The sequence below is a fragment of the Camelina sativa genome, chromosome 12 (assembly GCF_000633955.1).
Source record: "Camelina sativa cultivar DH55 chromosome 12, Cs, whole genome shotgun sequence".
Taxonomy (NCBI): domain Eukaryota; kingdom Viridiplantae; phylum Streptophyta; class Magnoliopsida; order Brassicales; family Brassicaceae; genus Camelina; species Camelina sativa.
The window spans coordinates 10073331-10080561 of NC_025696.1; the positions used below are offsets into that span (position 1 = coordinate 10073331).

Consider the following 7231-nt stretch of genomic DNA (forward strand, 5'->3'; position numbering starts at 1 on the left):
CCAGCTTTGCCATCGAACTTATCTGGCATCATCCCTTGGGAAGCCGAAGGTGGTATCCCCATGTGGGTTGATCCATTACCGAACAAATTTCAGCACATGTTTTCCATACCCGAATCGGTAAGCTTTGTCTTTTCAAGTTCTTTAGCAAGACGTAAAGCCAACTCCGCAGGAGTTTTAACAGGAGTTGCAGGAACCCTATCACCGTCAACGTTGTTGGTGTTGTCTCCAGACATTTTTCTGTTTCACAATAAACAGATCTGATTAATATATTAATCAAACAATTCAAGTAATTAAATTACACTGAATTAGTTTTGCAAACTCGCTTAACAAGCGTTCGCAGAAACTTGTTTCACAAACTCACTCAATTAAGAGCGTTCGTGGAAACCAGAGAGAGTAGAGAAGAAATAATTAAAGTAAAAGCGTTCTTCAAAAAACTTTCCGCGTAAGCACCGAAAGATGAAAGCAGAAACAGTTTTTCAGAAGATTTTGAAATCGTTTTTTTTTTAAATAAATAAAAAATTCGAATAATTCTCAATCCGTTTAAAACGATAAGCAGAAAGCGGATTTATTGAATTAAGACTGTTAGGAGCGCAAAAATTGAATTGAGAAAATATGCGAATTATATTTAAATTAACGAAATCAGAAACGAATTACAACAGCATAATATAAAGCATAACATAAATCACGGAGGCAAGATATGACATCTCTTTCCTTAATTCAATAAATCGGCCGTAAGTGCTTTCGGACAATCACGATTTATGAATCCCAGGATACAACCGATCACGAACTATTACAGAAGCACACCAGTAATAGAACTCAAGCGAACAGATCTACGTTATACTCTCGAGACTACTAAACTAAGAACTTACTTGGACTAAGCAAGGGAGAGGGAGAGAGAGATCTTCAGAGGAAGGAGTGTTTATGTTTTTGTGTGTGAAAAATAATGAGAGGTTATGCCTCTATATATAGTGGAAGGAGGGAGCTCTCAAGAAAATATTCAGTGAATATTCTCGGAGTGCTGCCCAAGTTTGCTTGGAGTTCACACCAAGTCTTTCCAAAAAATTAAATGAGCCTACAGCAGTATCAAGAGCCAAAAAGCCCAAAAACCAAAAAGCCCAAGAGACCATAGCCCGCGTCCAAGACCAGCCTGGCCCGCCTCGCCCCACGTCCGACCCGTCCCGTATCCATGCTCGGCCCAGTTCGGTTTGGTTCGCGTCTGGGAATCTTCCCCCTTCCTTCTACACACTTTTGAAACTAGAGGAGTGTGAAACTATATATATATGAGTGAAAAATCAATCATATTTCCAATGTGGGATATTTCCCAAACCATCCTACGTAGCTCATTTCACACTCTTATTTCTCAAATCAACTTCGTTTTGGACGTATGAGTATACCATCTTGTAGTACTCGTTACCAGCTTTCCATTGCACTATCGACCAGACAATTCCGATCAGCCATTTGGCCGGAAGTTGGCCGGAAAGTCGCCGGAAAGTCATTGTCCCAAAACCTGCAATTTTCTAAAACTTGTTTCTGAAAATTCAGTTCCAACAATATTGAATAAATAAAAATCTTTTTTTTTCCCTTATAGTTTAGGGTTTTACTTACTAGAGATTGCCAAATAAAAATTGGATTCATCGTAATGGATTCTTATTGCTCATACTCCATTTTTTTTACCATCATGTTCTTCCTCTCTGTAATTGTCATACGTAAATTTTGGTTTACTATTAGATTTTCAAATGAGGAGGCTGGGAGGTTCCAAAATACTGGAGACATGTTTACGAAACTTCCAAAGAGATGATAATTGTGATGCATTTAATGAGTTCTCACTTTGTTTTGTCATTTTCTTCTTATTTTCCATGAAAAGGCCACGACCCTTGTCGGGTAAGTGATACGTCATCTTCAACTTCCTGTCCGCAGAATCGTATCACAAGGCTATTACAAAACTGGTAAGGAAAACAAAAGAGCAAATAAACACTAGCTACTTGTTTTTGGACAAGCATCAGCATGAAGAGGCCTTTACTGTTCTTTTGCTTTGTCCTCACAGGCACTGGTTTTTTTGTCTCTGCGCTTCCATGCATGAACACCAGCTTCTTTACGCCATTTTCTACTTACGACACAAACCGTCGCCTTCTCCTCACATCTCTCGCTTCTAACGTCACGGCTCACCATGGCTTCTACAACGCCTCATTTGGCGAACCTCGTGCATTCCAGGTATTGAGCCAGAGATTTGTTCAGGTTGTTGATATGCTCATATTAAACCCTAGAGCTATTCTCTCAAATTAAGAGATCATTGCAGTACTTAGGGGTCAAATTCTAAAAGGACTCAAGTCTACACAATAAATTATAGAGTTTTATAATTAAGCTAAACAGATTAATTAGAATTGAAATAACAATGCAAAATATTAAATAAAAGCTTGTGAAAATTAAATAAATCAAAAAGCTAGGCCTAGGGAATTTCTCAGGAATTTATAAAATATTAAATCAACAATTAAATAGGATTCAAGCAATTAAGATCAGATCTAGAACTCTAAACACTTTTGTTAAATAAATCAGTTATCACTGCAAATATTATCTAAATTTAAAACCAGAAAATCCAAATCTCTTTGTAAAATTCAAGGTTAAAAATCAGCTTTGAAAACAGGTTTAGATTGTCCACAAAATCACTAAATCAAATCTCTTTGCAAGAAGTAATTTTGTTCATCAAAAGGTTTTATCAGGAAAATCAATTATATTCTCATATCTATTTATTTTCCTAGGTTGTTAATTCTAGGTGATCAATAAAGAATTAATATGAAGAACAACTTATGATGAAGATCTAGAAAGATATTGAATCCTAAATAAACAAATCTAATAATTCATAAAAACCCTATGAAAAACCCTGAACATAACAAATAAACTACTCAGACATATTCAATGAAGAACAAATCATCATTCTGAATAATAAGCAATAGATATTAAAAGAGTAAGAAGAGAGTTTATAAATTCTTCTCTCTACAAAGGAGTTCAGATCTCTCTCCCAAAAGCTCTCAATATCTCTCAAACAATAAAAACTGCTAGAAAATAACTTAAGAGTTTGTAAAACCTAAAAATGCTATTTATATGTCCTAAAACACGTCAGGGACTTGTGTTGCAATTGTGGAAAACTTTGGGTAAATTTGTAAAACTTCCAAAACTTGGCTTCTCTCGTAGACAAAACGGGGTGTCGATCGACACCATCACTCTTCATCGGCTGCAAGTTTGTTTCCTCTGAATTAATGCTCAAAAATGATCCAAATTGCTCTACTTTGCTCCATTCGTGCCAAAATCCTAGATAACCTGTATACTCAAAAACAACCTAGAAAACAAATCAAAAGACTCAAAAACAACCTAGAAAACAAATCAAAAGACCCAAAAAGCACGCTTATATCATGGTTAAAAACCATAAAAACTAGAAAATCCAAATCTCTTTGTAAAATTCAAGGTTAAAAATCAACTTTGAAAACATGTTTAAATTGTTCACAAAATCACTAAATCAAATCTTTTTGCAAGAAGTAATTTTTTTCATCAAAAGGTTTTATCAGGAAAATCAATTATATTCTCATATCAATTTATTTTCCTAGGTTATTAATTCTAGGTGATCAATCAAGAATTAATATGAAGAACAACCTATGATGAAGATCTAGAAAGATATTGAATCCTAAATAAACATATCTAGTAATTCATAAAAACCCTATGAAAAACCATGAACCTAACAAGCAAACTACTCAGACATATTCAATGAAGAACAAATCATCATTCTGAATAATAAGCAATAGATATTAAAAGAGTAAGAAGGGAGTTTAGAAATTTTTCTCTCTACAAAGGAGTTCAGATCTCTCTCCTAAAAGCTCTCAATATCTCTCAAACAATAAAAACTGCTAGAAAATAACTTAAGGGTTTGTAAAACTTAAAAATACTATTTATATGTCCTAAAACATGTTAGGAACTTGTGTTGCAATTGTGGAAAACTTTGGGTAAATTTGTAAAACTTCCAAAACTTGTCTTATCTCGTAGACAAAACGAGATGTCGACCGACACCAAGGTGGTGTCGATCGACACCATCACTCTTCATCGGCTCCAAGTTTGTTTCCTCTGAATTAATGCTCCAAAATGATCCAAATTGCTCTACTTTGCTCCATCCGTGCCAAAATCCTAGATAACCTGTAAAAACTCAAAAACAACCTAGAAAACAAATCAAAAGACTCAAAAAACACACTTATATCATGGTTAAAAACCATAAAAACCATGATATATCAGTTGTATCATGAGCAGATCCATTGCGTTAATAGAGAACTGCCTCAACCAAAAAGAAGCTTCTCTCTGGCAAGAAAACAGAACTCTTTGTTTTATGCGTTACTCTTTTAGTCCATTCATTGCTTCATTTAAGTTAGAGCCGCGAATCGATATGATCAATTCTGTGGACCTCTTGAAAGATGTAGTGGAGTTTTCTAGAGCATGGAAGGGATTAACTCGCCGTATGATACTTGGAACTTCCTCAAAAAAAGAGGAAACATGGTCTAGTCGCAAGTACTATGCAGTCGATGCAGAAGCCTTGCCAAATTCCCTAACTCTCTATGGACTAATGCAGTGCACTCCTGACCTGTCGCCAGCCGAGTGTAGCCGCTGTCTACAAGAAAGTGTTCGTAACTATCAGAATCGTTGCCTTGCACAGGTAGGAATTATAACAAGGCTAAAATGATTTTTACGAACCAAGTTATATCCCCTTTCTAGAACTTTCCATGATATTATAGCAAGGTCTCCATCCTCTCAACCACCACCTTCTCCAACAACATCGCTAACCAAACAGGACGATGTTACCAAGACCGGTAAGTCCTTGCAAAACTATGCGTATCACAATAACCTGTCAAAGATATCCAATGTTATATACTTATATTGGTTTTGAACTTCCGTCGGGAACTATTGTGGCATTGGTGGTTTCCATCGTAGTTATCATCATCATCATCATCTTGGGACTTCTTGCTCAACGACATGCTTTACTTTGCTGGAAGAGAAAATCATATCATGATGTTGATCTTGGTCAATGTGAGTGTTTCTCATATTTGCTTAGCTTTTAGCATATTAATTTATTAGTCTCTAGAACTAAGAAATTTACTGCACAATATGCAGCTGTACACTCCCTCCAATATGATTTCAAGACAATTGAAGCTGCAACAAATAAATTTTCGAAGGACAACAAAATCGGTCGAGGTGGATTTGGAGAAGTTTTTAAGGTATCATCTATTTAGCTAAATTGGTTCATTAAGTCTCTTTAAGAGTCAAAATAAGCTGATCATATTGTTCACTGATGTTTATTTTAGGGGACGTTGCCTGATGGATTGGAAGTTGCAGTGAAGAGGTTATCAAGAACATCAGAACAAGGTGCACAAGAGTTCAAGAATGAGGTTGTTCTTGTCGCAAAACTTCAACACAGGAATCTTGTTAGGCTTCTTGGTTTTTGTTTAGAAGGAGAAGAAAAGATACTTGTTTACGAGTTTGTTCCCAACAAAAGCCTCGATTACTTCCTCTTTGGTATGTGGAATTATCATCTTTATAAAAATACAGCCATAGGATTCTGTATGATATTCTCTTATTGAAATGTATAAGTAGCTAATGACTACTTTTGTATGTACAGACCCCACAAAGAAGGGGCAGTTAGACTGGAAAAAAGGTTGAACATCATCGGGGCAATCACTCGTGTAATTCTATATCTTCATCAAGATTCACGGTTCACAATCATACACCGTGATCTCAATGCTAGTAACATTCTTTTAGATGAAAATATGAACCCCAAGATTGCTGATTTTGGCATGGCAAGGATCTTTGGGATGGACCAAACTAGAGCTAGCACAAGCAGAATAGCTGGAACTTAGTAATATACTTTTAGCTTTTATGGCTTATATACATGACCTAAATTTTAAAGAATCATTTCCTCTGGCGGTACTTACTATTTATTGTGCTTTACTCTTGCAGCGGCTACATGTCACCAGAATATGTGATGCATGGCCAATTCTCAATGAAATCTGATGTATATAGCTTTGGAGTCTTAGTTCTTGAGATTATATGCGGCAAGAAGAATAGTAGCTTCCACAATTCACACACTACGGTTGAGAATATCGTCACATATGTAAGTGCCAAAGAAGAACTTAGAGTAGGATCTTATCTAACTGATGCTATAATTGTAACCTCATGAGTCATGAATGATGTTTAATTGTGTTAAAGGCTTGGAGGTTGTGGATAAATGTGACACTATTAGAGCTCGTAGATCCAACTATTTCAGAGAATTGTAAAACCGAAGAAGTGACAAAATAAATCCACATCGCGCTCCTGTGTGTTCAAGATGATCCCACAGATCGTCCCAGCTTGTCGACAATCAACCTAATGCTCACTAACAACTCCCTCAATCTACCTGCTCCTCATCCACCTGGATTCTTCTTTCCAAGTAGACACAACAAAGAACCAAATTTGGAGGGCGTTGAGTCGAGCCAGTCTACGAACATGTCCACTTCCCAAACTATCAATGATGTAACCATTACAGATCTTGATCCTCATTGAAGATCATTGAAACTGTACGTAAGAAACCACGTTGCATAAGTTAAATGCCTAAAATTTATCTTTGAGATTACTCATCGAAGTTATACACAAACTATATTATGTCTAGTTGTCTACACTGTAACATTTTGTTACTATTTCCTCGAATAAAAATTCAGTATCTTACTCCGATCCACCGTAACCCAAAAACTCTCATAGTCAAGTGACTATTTTGTGTTTCTGATTAAATTTTCGGGAGTCACAATTACTAAAACATGCGTAATTGCCTTTTTTCAAGGGATTTTGGCCAGAAATGCCACTTTTTCCCAAAAACTTGTCTAAAATGCCACTTTTGTTTTTTCTTCTGAGAAATATCATTTTCGCACATAAGGAGGAGATGTAATATGACTAAATTAGCCTTATCATATTATCTGAGAAATGTGCACGAGGGAGAATTCAAAGAGAAAGAAAAATTTGAAGGGCTTGTCGACATTAATGAGATGGGACTGGCATTAAAGGCAGCGGCGCCGCAACCTGTAGTTGTTTATGGGGTAAAAAAATTAATTAATTGTAGTTAATGAAGAAAAAGGTTAGAGGTAATGCTATTTTGTGTCCACAATTAATTATGGAGTAAATTATGGTCGGAGAAGGGGAGGTATATCTTCACAATTAATATGGTTTCAGA

General features: G+C 36.0%; 1 pseudogene; it reads left to right on the top strand.

Annotated features, from left to right (window-relative positions):
- LOC109127921 lies at window positions 2005-6570 on the top strand (annotated as a pseudogene).